This window comes from Hippoglossus hippoglossus, chromosome 8 (genome assembly GCF_009819705.1).
Source record: "Hippoglossus hippoglossus isolate fHipHip1 chromosome 8, fHipHip1.pri, whole genome shotgun sequence".
Classification (NCBI taxonomy): Eukaryota; Metazoa; Chordata; class Actinopteri; order Pleuronectiformes; family Pleuronectidae; genus Hippoglossus; species Hippoglossus hippoglossus.
Window position 1 is genome coordinate 2,889,733 of NC_047158.1, and position 15,579 is coordinate 2,905,311.

At 43.2% G+C, this 15,579-nt stretch overlaps 1 protein-coding gene across 1 annotated transcript in view; it reads right to left on the bottom strand.

Moving 5' to 3' along the window:
- Positions 1-15,224, bottom strand: part of LOC117766933 (cytosolic phospholipase A2 gamma-like) — a 31,159-nt gene extending 15,935 nt beyond the window's left edge. The window contains exon 1 of the mRNA XM_034594391.1: positions 15,049-15,224. The gene's annotated coding sequence lies outside the window, so the exon portion shown is untranslated. The remainder of the gene's footprint in view (positions 1-15,048) is intronic.
- Between the last annotated feature and the right edge of the window lie 355 nt (positions 15,225-15,579).

The window sequence follows — 15,579 nt, forward strand, 5'->3', positions numbered from 1 at the left end:
GCGCCGTTCTCCAGCACGCAGCCGCCTGGCTGTTCACACGGGACGAGCATTTCTCCGCGCTGGTCAGCCCCATAGACTGTATATATAAGGTCAGCCCGCGATTCTGCTTTCTCCGCTTGTTGTTGTACCCGTTGAATGTCGGGGTTCGGGGGTAAATGATGGTCTTCATAGCCCCCCCCCCCCACCCCTCTCTTTCTCTCTCTGTCTGTCTGCTTGTGTGCTTGTAGTGGATGGGCAGAGGGGGACATTTAATTATGTGATTGGGAAAATTAAAACTCCAGGACAACAGAAGGGGAATACAAAGTATGGGATGCATATTTGATAATTTATATCATATAAAATATGTAATTTATATCGTTTAAAATCATGGGGGGAGAGGGGGGAGGGGGGAGCTGGCTCATTAGCATTTAAAGGAACAGGCACTCAAAACAGGTCACTCTGTGGAGGGCTGTTTTATACAGGGTAAAAAGGGTGCTGTTTTATATGATCCTTGTGGTATTTTGACCAAAGTATGTTACAGACATTTCATTAAGACCCCAAGGAACCATATCAACTTGTGGTAAAATGGGCATGCTATGTCCCCTTTAAGCCCAGCAAACCACCTGAAATGCAATAATATAATCAGGCTGCAAAGCACATACATATTATTCACTCATGTTGGGCCATGGTTTTGTGTGAAACCACACTTCGGCCTACATGTGCCATCAAAGCCTGAAGCAGCATGTCCCTCCAGGACTCCGTCTCCCAGGGGGCATTAAAAACCAGAGCAAGGAACTCAATGTCCCAGAGGGCATCAACTTCACACAGAGGGGTGGAAACCCCCCCCAGGGACACAGGTTTCAACTCCCGTTGGTCACTCTGGACCCCATGACCTGTGAGGTCACCGGGCCAATATAAGCTAGGTTCTCCAGCTTCTTCTCTTCCTCTTTCTACACTCCCTCAACGGAGAGAAGGCTGTCGAGCCTCTTCTGCCTCTTCCTATGATCCTTCCACAGGAGGGAAGGCTGTGGAGCCTCTTCTCCAGCTCACATCTTCTCTTCCCATCCAACTCTTCGAGAGGAGCACAAAGGTGCAGCTTCCAGCTCATCTTACCAAGGAAACCTCCTCGCCCTCCAAGCTCTACCAACGTCCTAGCAGCGACTCGATGTCCTGCTTGCAAACTTCAGCCAGCAACTGAGCTACACCGCTCAACCGAAACCAGCAAGACGACACAAAACTGCGAACTGCACAGCAACTTCCGTTTTCCCCTTTCCACGGACTGGTAACACAACTGGGCTTAATAATTATACTAGGCTAAGCAAGACTGTTTATTCGATTCTGTGTGAGGTTTATAAGTTTGATTTGTGGTGTTGTGATATTTTGGGTACAAGTTATTGAGAAAGTAATGTTAGTCTGTTATGCTCTTCACAGTCTTTCGTTGCATCCAATCTAGTAACTTTCTCTAACTTGGCACACACACAGACACACGCATAACTCTTCACCTCATTATCTCTACAGGTCGTAAACATTCCAATAGGTGGGGGAAGGGTGTTATCTCTTTGGCCAGCGACCATCTTGAAAGCACGCTGACTCACACAGACACACACACATGTATACACACATACCTATCTTTGTTTAACAATTAGACCGTTAGTAATTTGTGTTTTTATACTTTATTATATTCATAATAAATGTTTTTCTTTCACAAATGTTTTTTCATTAATGTTGCATAAGTGAATTTCGCCAACCTCTACACTGTCAAGAACCCCATATCTTTCAACTTAGCTAACTATCTATATGGTAATTTTGGTTATAGTTATTAATTTAATTGTTAATCAGAGTTCCAAATTTGTAGTTAGAACCTTTATGAGACTTAATCAATAAATTGGCTATCTTGTCCCTTCCTTTGAAGGGTGGTGCCCAGAGGTAACTTTAATCAATTAAAGTTATTCTTTAATATTAATAATAAAAATATTAATATTTAATATTTTTATCTTGATAACCAAATTTATTGAATGCCGAAAGGCACACCATTTTATGGTATCACGTTTGATGCATTATGGCACAACACTCACATGTTTTGCTTGTATAGCCCATATTCACAAAAAACGATTCGTTTCATAGGGCTTAACAAGTGCGACATCCTGTCCTTCACCCTCAACAAGAGTAAGGAAAAACTACCAAAAAAACCCATGAACAGGGGAAAATGTAGAAACCTCAGAGAGAGCCACATGTGAGGGATCCCCCTCCCAGGATGGACAGGAGCGCGATATATGCCACGACAAGGGTGCAGCGAATCTCTTGGCTTCGTTCACATTGTGTCGTCACCACTGGCAACGGAGCACTACCAGTCCTTCCGGGTGGAAGGACTGGTAGTGTGAGGAGGAGGGAAGAAGGACCCGCACCATTAGACAATGGAATTAGGCAGCGGAGATTACATATTAAAACATCAAGGGTGCAGATGATGTTTGAGAGTCAATATTCCTTCTTGTGGTGTCCAACATAGCATGAGTAGCATGGGTGATGGAGTGCTGCTGTCGTAGCTGTGCCACATCTTAGGGAGTGCAGGGAATAGCATTCAGGTGTTAGGCCTCAGTTCTGGCCGGGATGGCGAAGTTTTGAGGAGATCTCGTCATGCATTTTCAACCATTGTTGGTGAGCAAGGGTGTCGCCAGATGGGTTGGAGAGCGATGCAAGCGTTTGATCATAGAGGAGAAAGAACAGAAAGCAGTATTATTCTTAGCAATGATAATTCAGAAGTCTCGACAAGATCTATCAGACTTGTCATGTACATGTGTTCTTCTAAGATTAGAGAGGGTAAGGTCATGTAGAGGATTAAATGAGTGTCCTTGGCAGATTTCTGGTTAGACAGCTTCCATCATCGTATTTACTCTGACTCACCTTAACAACTTAGCAATATGGAAATATAAAGCCAAGCTAAATGTTAGGTAAGACTGTCATCATTGAGGCTTTATAGATTTTTTTTCTATTGTAGCAGCATTAACGCATGAGAAAGTAATTTGTTCTTGATCTATTCACTGCTCTGTAGGAATCGGATGAAGACCCTGGGGTCAAGACGCTCGGGTTTGGTTGGCCAGACATTAATGAAGACTCCCCCAAAATGGCTGTGGTCTAAACTTCCTCTCTATGGGCAGAGATTTAATTTATTTATTTGTATTGTGATTAATTTAATTTATATGTACCAACCTCACCACTAAAATAGGGGTGCAACGATAAATCGACGTAGTCGACAAATCGATGACAAAAATAGTTGCCAACGAATTTAATAGTCCATACTTCGTTGGTTACGTCATAGCGCGTGTTATTCGTGCCGTGCAGCTGAACTAAACTTCGTTTTACCGGATGTGCTGATGGAAGTAGCTGAGGAGTGAGCCATCTCGCTCCCTTCCTATCTCTGAAAGTCGGGCATGTGCAATAGCGACAAAACATAGCACAATGGAGCGTCCGTTGCAACACCATTGCATGCCAGAAAAGTCATGTCATTTGGCAGCTGCTTTTTTCCAAAGTGATTTACAATTAGTGCATTCCACATCTATAAGGGGCCATTTGAGGGGTTCAGTATCTTGCCCAAGGACACTTTGGCATGCAGATGGGAAGACTGAGGATTGAACCACCTACCTCTGGTTGGAGGACGACCACTCTACCCACATATATATATTATATTCATATAATTGAATGTTTCCAGAATAACAAAACAGATTACCTGCTAGAATTTGATTCCTATGGGAAAGGGAATGTTATCAGGAGACAGGAGCCTCGAACCCATGGCTGGAGATGGGACTACAGCTCCCATAATCCTGTTGGAGTGACGTACCAGGAAGTACTAAAACACGAGCCTGCTCGCCAGTGTTGTCGGCTCGCCAGTGTTGTTTACATCACGTGCAGGGAAGATGGCGTATTATTCGAGACTGAATTGTTTCATTCATAACGTTCAGTGCAGATTTCATTCAGCAGAGGAGACAGGATGGAAGCCCCAGCGGATCCAGGCGTGCTTCCTCTGCCTCCGAGGGACAACATCCCGAGGTGAGGGAGAAGTTGGTGCAGCAGCGAGGCCCAGGGAGGAAGCCGTCTGCGATGCTGCCACCAGCTTTTGTTCGGCTTTGCGGAGCCTCCCCTTAGTCAAGAAGTAGTTGAAAACTTCCTCGTGGCTCAGACCGATGAATTAAACGCTTTGGGCGCGCAGCTCCTCCAGGATGTGGTGCACGCCGAGAGGCCCGCGGGAGCCACGGCGCAGATGCCTGACGTCCGATTCACACGCAGTGAATCTCGAAGGACCGAGCCCAAATTTCGGGAATAAAGCGAACCCTCGTCATCGGAGGACTCACTCGGATTGAGAGAGACAAACGACCCACGGAGGAACAACGGTCACTTGGTCAACCGCTGAGTCGCTGAGTCGCTGAAGCAACTGGTAGCAATACTGCAGCAGCAGTGTGAGCAAAGGGGATGATGGGAAATTTCTCTCTGGTTAAATAGACCACCTGATAAGGTGGGTGTGTAATATAGATGGTTGTGGAGAGTGAGGTATGTCACATGATGTATGTCACATGATTGGTGCAGCGCAGCTCGAGTTGCCTGCCAAAACTAGCTCGCCGGCATCGCCACATGCATGTAAGAGTCTGGAGACATCATCCAGCATGAAAGGTTTGGTGGTGGGTCAGTGATGGTGTGCAGTAGTGATGGTGGAGTGGAGACGCAGTATTGGGGTTGTGTCAATACATGCATACATTTCTCTCCAAAGCACTCAAGCATGCTATCTGTAATCAACTTTCTTCCTATCTTCACCAGGACAACCTTCTTGATCCTCACCAGTCTGGCAGGCCACTCAACTGAGACTGCCCTCCTTACTGTCTCTGAGCAACTTCTCACTGCTAGAGCAGCCTCTCTCTCCTCTGTCCTCATCCTTTTCGACCTTTCTGCTGCGTTTGACACGGTGAACCACCAGTTGCCTGCCAAAACTAGCTCGCCGGCATCGCCACATGCATGTAAGAGTCTGGAGACATCATCCAGCATGAAAGGTTTGGTGGTGGGTCAGTGATGGTCTAGGGAGGCATGTCCTTGGAGGGTTGCATAGACTTTCATGTCATAGCCAACGCTACCCTGACTGATGTTCGGTACCGGGATGTATTCCTCAGAGCGATTGTCGGACCATACGTTGTTGCAGTGGGCCCTGGGTTCCTCCTGGTGCGGGACAATGCCCGGCCTCATGTTGCCAGAGTGTGTAGGCAGTTCCTGGATGACGAAGGCTTTGATGCCATTGACATACCCTCACGTTCTCCTGACCTAAATCCAATTGAGCACCTATGGGACATTATGTATCGCGAATCTGATGTTGCCAAGTACCTCCACAGACTGTCCAGGAGCTCACTGATTCCCTGATCCAGGTCTGGGAGGAGATCCCCAAGGAAACCACACGTTGTTGAGAGTGCATGCAGGCAGGCGGGGGCCATACACACTACTGAGTCACATTCTGAGTTGTTGTGATGAAATAAATGCAAGTGGGTCAGCTTGTGTGATTTTAAAGGGCCCATATTTTACACCTTTCTGGGATTTAATTTGAGGTATTGATACCCTTAAGATGATAGATCAGTTGTTTAAAGTCGGAAAAACTGCTGCAATGTGTATTGCTGATTGGCTGACTGCACTTTGTGCGTGACCAGGCCTATCACCGTCTCATTCTGGCGCATTTACTCCCTCTGGTAAACAGAGCTGAAAGTCTCGTTATGTTTGGATGCAGCTATAGAAGACCAGCCACATACTCAGTCGGTTACAACAGGATGTTTCTGAACGGTAAGTTACACCGTCCTCATGTTTGTTCAAGTTTTAGCAGGATAGTCGGCCAATGTAGGAGTAACGTCCCGAGTTACAGTACGGAGTTTCAATACGGAGTAATGTAGACTTTACTCCGTAGTGAGCACACTGACACGGCATGTCAGAAGAAATAAAGCGTAACCGCTGGTCTCGAACAGTAACGTTCTTAGGAGGAATGTGCACGGACACATTCTCTTCCTTGCATCCCTCCACGCTGCAGTGTTTCTTCAGTGTTGTTTGCTGTGGTTAGCCTGTGGTAGCTAACAAGCTCCTAGCTCAGCAACACGTCTGCTTGGTGTTGCATTCGGTGTGGAGGGGTGGTGATGGGGAGCGGGGAGGTGGGTTCAGAGGCTGGACTGGTACCGGCTGAGTGGGGCTGAGGGAGAAGTGTGATCCTGTATGACTCATACGGGGGAGGAAGTACGAAACAAGACTTTTCGATAACATATTTCTTAGAATGGACTGAGTGAAAAAGTCTGCGGAGTGACTGTTTTCATACTTTGAGGGTCCCTACTGACCCCCTTCAAGTAATTACGGATAGAAATAGCCCAGAAAATGTATTTTACACAATATGGGCCCTTGAAATTGTTTACTTTGATTTTCGGTGTGGATTTGAATCCAGCCCTCAATGGGTTGATGATTTTGGTTTCCATTGACTGTTGTTGCATTATTTTATATATATATATATATATTATATTTATTATATTATATAAGATTAATGTAATCTTCTGGTAAATTGATTAATTGATGAAGTCGGAGCCTGGGTGCCAAACTCTAACTATGTTCTGTTGCTGCAATATATATATATATATATATATATATATATATATATATATATATATATATATATATATATGTAAAAGCATTATCTACGTGAACCATAACCCTATCCGTCATTGGTGGTAACGAACACTCAATTCTCACATGTCGTCACACCGAGGACATGCTCAGGGCTGCCAGTAGTTCCTCCCTTGCAGGACGCTGATTGGTCGAAACCAATTTGTTGTGTTATCCTTGAAATTTTACCGATATCTGTCGCAAGGAGTCACAGATTTAGTGCAGTTTAAGTCTTAAGTGACTGTTACAGACATTGTGTGACTTCATCGTATCATGTGATCACCCAGTGTGCAGCAGTGGAATGGAAAAATAATTTTGTCCTCAAACCAATTATGTATGTGCAGTGCAATAAACCCTTGAAGAAGACAATTACTTTCACACATGCAACCAACATTTATTTAGTGTCAGCCATCTTAGCAGACATCATTACATGCATGCATTACATGATTCTGTATTGCTCATGTTGGTGCGGTTAGTGCTTCTTCTGCCTCCTGTGTCTGTCTGAGAGCTTCTTCTCCTCCAACTCTTTTTGTAGATGAAGTCAGAGATTGAGTCATAATCATTTATGATAACAGATTGTTCAGCACAGACTTCCTGGAAGGGAGAGAAAAAGACACGATTTCGATAAAGTCCGATAAATATTCATCAGCTGTTCACATCTCCCTCTGTCTCAGACACAGTGATGCACAGGTTATGACGTGAACTCATTTTATTGATACTCTTTTTTGTCCATCTATTACCATTATACACACACTGGGCCTCAAGCGGGAACCAATCTTACAGACAGATTTGTTCTGAAGTAGTACGAGCAATTGAAGAGAATTTTTTGGCATTCACCAATTTAATCATACTTAGAGTGTCATAGGAGGTTAGTCTGAGAAAAACCTATAAAGAGCTTTCTTAACAGGGAATACTTTGCCTGAAGAATTCCATTGGCTTAATCTTAATGAACATTGGGTTCAAATATAATACCAAATTGATCTAATGTTAATATATTATTATTTTATCTAGAGATATTTATAACAAACGTAGTGTAAAACTTGTATTCTGTTCATCATACCATCATCATTATCATCATCACCATCATCATCACTAACATCCCCATCATCGTTATCATCACCATCACCATCATCAACATCATCAACATCATCATCATGTTACAGGAGGGGTGGTCTCTCTCGTTGTTTCGCTTGACAATCCCTCCTGTAACACTCCGGCCAAACCTCACCTCTTGTTCTGTCGACGGAGGACGGCCTTGTTTATCTCCCTCAGCAGAAGTTCCTTGTTGTTCTTCATGTTATCTTCTGCCGTCTCCAACATGAACTTGATCTTGGCCTCACTGAAAGGAGGCTGGAAAGTGGAGAACTCCTTCATCTTTGCATCGACCTCCTTTGCATCTATAGAAAACAGTGAAGGCTTATTAGGCTCTAATCAAATGAGACCCTGCTCTTCTATGACAGCTTGCTAAATTCACAAAGCTATTAGTAAGTAACACAACTTGTGCCAAGGAATCATTTGTATTCATTTGTATCTATTTGGTTTGTCTGGGAGAATCTACAAGGTCTGACCTGGATACGTGAGAATCTCTTAAAAGTTTGGAGCTGTAAATCCTTGCAGATTATTTGGCAGAATGTGTACACGGCCGTTCTTAGTTTCTTAATCCTGACACTTTTATATATGTTATGCTGTACAGTAAATTATTTCACAGTTCATGTCAAGCTGTACTTTGGATTATGTACAGCAAATCATATGCACACATAAAGGTGACATCACCGTGCACGCTCCTGCAAGCATCAACATTCAGAGCCCTGATAATGCATTTCAGCGTTGTCAGATACTGAAACACAGAAGCATACATCCAAATCCAGACCATGGTGCATCCAGAAATAAGTGGACCACAGGTGCTATATATCAAATGAAACCTGAGTGAAACCAAACCAGCTTCAACAGTCCGACGATGTGAAATGCTGCCACATCAGAGGTTGTGAGTGTAAACGGTGGCAGACCATAGACTGTATACAAAGATGGACAACGTGTCTCCACTTCCTGCTACTGTTCAAAAACTAAGCTAAAATATCCGGGAAACAGATGCCGCCACCTTGCACTTTTTACATAATTTGTAGCCAGATTCTGTGCAGTAGTGATGGTGGAGTGGAGACGCAGTATTGGGGTTGTGTCAATACATGCATACATTTCTCTCCAAAGCACTCAAGCATGCTATCTGTAATCAACTTTCTTCCTATCTTCACCAGGACAACCTTCTTGATCCTCACCAGTCTGGCAGGCCACTCAACTGAGACTGCCCTCCTTACTGTCTCTGAGCAACTTCTCACTGCTAGAGCAGCCTCTCTCTCCTCTGTCCTCATCCTTTTCAACCTTTCTGCTGCGTTTGACACGGTGAACCACCAGATCCTTATTTCCTCCCTTCAGGATCTGGGTGTCTCAGGCTCTGCACTCTCCCTGCTCTCATCCTACCTCAACGACCGCACTTACCAGGTAACTTGGAGAGGATCTGTGTCAGAACCTTGTCCACTCACTGGGGTACCTCACGGTTCCGTCCTGGGTCCCCTCCTTTTCTCTCTGTACACCAACTCTCTTGGCTCTGTTATTCACTCACATGGCTTTTCCTACCAAAGCTACGAACATGACACCCAACTAATTCTCTCTTTTCCCCAGTCTGAAACACAGGTAGCAGCACGAATCTCTGCCTGTCTGACTGACATCTCTCAGTGGGTGTCCGCACACCCCCTGAAAATCAACCTTGACAAACCAAGCTACTTTTCCTTCCAGGGAAGGGCTCTCCCACCCATCACCTTACTATTACGATCAACAACTCTGTGGCAGCCCCCACCCAGACCGCAAGAAAACTGGATTTGACACTCGACAGCCAACTCTCCCTTCCCACCAAGATTGCTGCAAGAACCCGATCGTGTAGATACATGCTGCACATCATCAGGAGAATACGTCCCCTTCTCACTCAGAAGGCGGCAAAGGTTTTGGTCCAGGCTCTGGTCATCTCACGCCTAGACTATTGTAACTCCCTCCTGGCTGGTCTGCCTGTTAGTGCCATCCGACCTCTGCAGCTTATCCAGGATGCAGCAGCTCGACTGGTCTTCAAACTACCGAAGTTCTCTAACACTACACCGTTCCTCCGCTCTCTTCACTGGTTAAAAGTGGCTGCCTGCATCCGCTTCAAGACACTAGTACTTGTGTACCATGCTGTGAACAGATCGGGTCCAGTCTACATCCAGGTCATTGGTTAAACCTTACACCCCATCCCTTCCACACTGCTCTGCATCGGCCAATCAGCTTGCTGCTCCCTCACTGCGAGGGACACCTAACCACTCAACAGAATCACGCCTGTTTGCTGTCCTGGCTCCAAATGGTGGAACGAGCTCCCCATTGACATCAGGACAGCAGAAAGTCTACACATCTTCAGCTGCAGACTAAAGACACATCTCTTCCAACTACACCTTGGTTAAGAAGATGATGTCTAATAACCACCGTCTACTCTGGTGTTTATATTAAAATTTTAACTTAAATGTTGCACTTACATGTAGCACTTGTAGTTTGGCTTTTTGAAGCTAATGTGCTTACATGATTCTTGCTGTTCTGGGTTTGTACCCTCATGGTTGAACGCACTTATTGGAAGTCACTTTGAATAAAATAGTCAGCTAAATGATATGTAATGTAATGTAACATGCGCTTGAACAATCGCAAGTCTGTCCAGCTGTCAATCATGACGTCACAGCCTGTTTTAATAGCATCAAATAACTAATTGAAACGTTTACAACTTCAGTTCAGTCAGACAACTCACATTTAAATATTTATTGCAACAGTAGAACAGGTTAGTGTTTGGCGTCTATTCTCAGACTTAGTGACTCCCCCCGATATGATTACATAGTTATGATGGGACTGATGAGCAAATACTTGTAACCCCCCCCGTCGGAGCCTAGCTGGATGCTGGGGTGCTGGAGGGGCTGAAGCAACTGGCAGAAATACTGACGCAGGGTCGGGCAAGCAAAGGGAGTGATGGGAAATTTTATCTGCTTAAATAGACTGCCTAATAAGGTGGGTGTGTATTATAGATGATTGTGGAGAGTGAGGTACATCACATGATTGGAGAAGCGCAGCTCAAGTTGGCTGCCTGAACTAGCTCGCAAGCATTGCTCCATTTTTGCATGTTAACAAGCTACCATGTGCTTATCAGCACTGAGGATGATAAATCACACACACAACCCCAAATGCTATTTTGTGTTGTCTTTGTTTTCATATTCATGGAATTAATGTGAAATCAATCTTGACCTCCACTGAGAGAAATGCTTTCAGATTAACAGAAGGAGACAGGTATTGTTCATTTGTGCTAACCTATTAAATCTAGAAGCTATTTCATTTAACACAGGAAACAAACTGTGTCCATACTGCACCATAAAAAACACAGCTCATCTTGTTTCTGTCCATTGAAGTTTAAATCATGTTTATAAGCAGTTCTGCATCTAAGATGAAAAATCATTACAACAAATTTGCAAGTGTGCGTATGTGTGCGTCACAGACCTTGGCAGTTCCGTCTATTGAAGAGCGGCATGTAGACGATTGTAGGCTCCTTCTCTTTTCCCTCGAACACGTAGCAGTCCTTTGGCCACTCTCTCTCCTCCAGGACCTGATCGTCTATCTCGGGGAAAGGCTTCTTTACCTCCGCAGCATAGTCTCTGGCCAGAGTCAGAGTCTGAGAAGAGCGCAGGAGCGAACAGCAGTGTTTCACACGGTTTTCCAGCCTTGAACTTGTTGAGTGTGCAACAAATTACTGGTTAGCAATTGCTATAACTCAGTTATCCTTTAATTCATGAATCACAGGTACCACTTTGTCATAATGTCATTATTCTGCCCCCGAGAGTTTTTTGGACTTGTTTTGGAGCTTGGAGCTTGTTGTGGACTTTTAATGTCAGTTGAGGACTTTTGGTTTATTTTGAGAAATCTTCTGTTTTGACCTTTTGGAATGTTATAGTATTTGGACTTATTATTTCCTGTCTTACTGTGAAGCGACTGACAGTAGCTGTATCTCAATTCAGGGGCTGCATCCTTTGGAGGCTACAAATTAATGATTGCATCAAAGTGGTGCAACTAGGCTGTCCCATTTTGGAGGCTCCTTCAAATGCGGCCTTTCATCAGCAAGAAACAAAGGCTCCAATGGGCGGATCCTTCGCTAGCCCAGCCTAGCCCAGGATTCATTGAGCATGTAGAAATGTCAACTTTTTAACATTTAAATTTAACTTAACTTATTTAAACATCCAATTTGTGTAAGGTGATATCATTTGGAATCAGAATTTTTTTTGTTGATATTGTGTGTACTCAGTTTTGATGTACACTGTGTATGCAGGTGCAGAGCAAGGTGAAGCTTATTGGTGAGTTCTCATTACGAGCCACATTTAGCTAATATGGTTGTTATTAGTTAAGCCCATGGTTTAAAACAATGCCCCTGGCTGATGTGTATAGACACACACACACACACACACACACACACTTTACATTACCTCAAACATGTTTCCAGCGCTGTACTCCGGTACAATAATGAGGTCAATGTCTCTCTTCTCTCCCAGAAAAGGAGGGTAGGCAACATTGATCAGCAGCCCGGCATCGACCAGGTGGATTATTTCTTTGGCGCCAAGGCAAGGTGGAGCATCTGACCAGCAAAATCATTTTTTAACCATCATTTAACTATTAAATCACTATTTAAAGCAAATCTTTTATATATTTATTTATTTACTTATATACTTACCATTTTGTCTTTATTGTATTGGACCATTATAAGACAATCAATGCCATTGTTCACTTACTGTATTTGTTTCTTTACTTTTTTATTCATAACTATGTAACAAGCATCGACTGTATATAAAGATGAACGACACAACTGCTCCCAAAAAGTGAAGCCAAAGCATTTCAATTGCCACCTGATGGCTGGCTGTAATATAGGTCATAAACTCTGCCGCCTCCTTGTTAGTGGATGGGACATGGACCAAACTAAAAAGTCAAGCTACGTGTCAAATACATTTTTCTCAATCATGATTTCTGTGATTTTAGGTTGTTCTAATGAAGTTACACTGATGTTTGTTGGAGTGAAAATTCTTCTGCTAAGTTTGGTTATAATTACCCATTGGATGCTATGCAAACAGTGTGAAACTAGGAAAAACAACTAAAAATAAAACAATGCGACTGCATTAGTGCTATAGAGGCCACGTGTAACTGAACACATCAACAGAATTACAATATTTACATGTGTGTGAGTATGGCATATTGTATATCAAGCAGTCTTTTTCTAATCATAGTCCATGATCAGCTGACACCACGATTACAATCCACCACCACGATGGCAGGGTTGAAATACAAGATATTTTGGATTCATTTCTGAATAGTGGGCGGAGGTGGAGATGTGTCTTCCTCTTGATTTACAGTCTATGGTCACCAGTAAACGTTTTATACCTCCATGGGTGGGATCATAATGGAAGAGAGGTAACAGTTATTTCCACTTCCAGTAGACACATAGCAACATTAGCATTTAGCTGGAGTCACGTTTCGGGGCACGTCGTCAAATGTAAATTCAATATTTACTCTCTTTAGCTCAGTTTCGTTGTCCACTAACTTCCGCTCCTAAGTGCTGTGCTAGTTTTGTGCAGTGTTTTCTATCTTTTTCACAGAAAACAGCTGATGGAAACCATGGTGTGACAGTGACTGAACTCAAGCATTACTCAACTTCTTTCTTATAGTTGCTGATGAGGTCTGTCTTCTCACCTTTGTGTTGGTAGAGGAAGTTCCTGGTTGTTCCCCACTCTTAATAAGGGTATAAGATTAATGTGATGAGTTTTATAACTTACCACTGTATTAATTACCTTACAACCATACAGCTTCAGCAGTACTCTGTTCCTGTGAGTGTCTAAAGTCTGCTCAAACGTTACTGTAAGACCTAAAAATAGTGATCATACAAAGTCATGGAGGACATGTGTGTGTTACATAAAAACAGGCGAAATGATATTTGACATGGTGTGAGGGCATAAAGTAAGAGACAACGCACAAAGGTACAACTCACTCAGGCATGACAAACAGCAAAACGCAACAACAGGTACAAAGCGGAACAACTAAGAAGCATAAACTTCCTCCTAACTCCTTTACTCCACCAACCAGCAGAGTGACTACCTTACATGCACCTTCCTGACGGGTGCTTGCCAGGCTAACACGGACGGACAGAAATGATGTTAGTGTGTGAGCAGTTTCTTTCTTACTGCAGAACAGTTGATTCCCAGGCTGTTGAGTGACTCCAGAACGACCCTTTTCCTCCTGTCAACATAGTCCTGCTCACCAGCACACAGAGAGGGGGACTGATCGATGGGTTTCTGTGGGGAAAAAAATCAACTCATTTAGACAGCACAGTGAATGGAAACTGAGATTGTTCATTAGTCTAATTTCAAAGTTGAATTTAAATGTGGGACTCCAGCCCCCCTGCAACCCTCAAATAAGGCTCGAATAGAACTACTCAACTCGTCAACTATCTGTCTAAACTGTCTAAACACTGCAATGTGGGCGCTAAAGCAGCAGTTTGACCAAATTCAGATGCGCGACTAAGATCATCAATGGGGAAATATTTTACCAGAGCAGATAAAAGTGTCAGCTGCAATATACAAGGCTGCCCTAAAGTACAACAAATATATCAACGCTATGCACGCTAGCAGCAGCAAAGTTGGCAAGAAGCGCCAACAGAGTGGACAAGGAAGGCAGACGACAATTGGACAATTCTCTGAATGTCCTATCACCGACCACCAAACGTCCTATCTCTAAAATATGTCTCCCGCAATCAATCGATCTATACCACTTACCCATTGAGGGTAAGTGGTATAGATAATGGATGGATGGATTTAAATTTGAAATGTGCTACCATAATATACTATACACATTGCAATGCATTTCTTATATATTGCATTAAACTGCTGTTGCAAAATAATATCATGTAAAGTCTTATAATACAGCCTGTGTTTCATCAAAGGATTTTTTTTTACATTTTGAGGGAATTTCCATATTACCTATTTTCATATGTAAAGAAAAACACTAACAATTAACTAACAACTATTGCTGCCATCACAGTCAATAAAAGTTTATGGTCCAGTGCCCAAGCATAAAAGATCGTCTTCTGTTTTTTTTTTTTATATTATACCATACAAATACAGATCAGAGTAGCAGCACCCGATCAATGATAGTTTTCTGGTGAGGGACACCTTCAATCCTTTGCCATTCATCTCTCACCACTGAGGCTGCTTCTTTTACCTCCATGTTGTCCGCTGCCTCTGCCAAAGCTCCTGAAATCACAAGCCACAGGACAATCAATGAGACTGATAAGTTTAGCTTTCCAGTCTGCATGTGAACACAACCTACTCTGCTTAATGAAGTTCTGAAGCTGAATCCACGTTGTGGTGAAAGTTATGCCTCAACTCCTCTGCTGTTCGATTTGTCTGATCAGAAGTGGCAGGGTTTTCTTTCTCCTTTTGAGGAACTGCTTCGGTTATAGACCGTCCACAGAAAGAGGGAGGGAGGGAGAGGGAGGGGGAGTCAGGGTGGGGCAGGTACCAACAACAACAGGCGCTCTCCTGATTCAAGAATATAGAAATGTACCATTAACAGTAAAAACCCTGCATTCTTGTTTCCTTTGGAGTGAAAGCTTCATCGTGTTTGAAAAATGAGAGTTGCTATAATTCTCTGAAAGATTCATGAGGAGAGAAGAGCCAAGGGTATGGAGGGTTTTAAGGGCCCAAACTACAAATAAAAATACATAAATAATTATATAAATACATAAATATATACAAAATTATATAATTAAATTCCTAAATAAATGCCGAAATGTGTATTTATTTATTTATATATTTCCAATTTTTTTTTATTATTATTTACTGA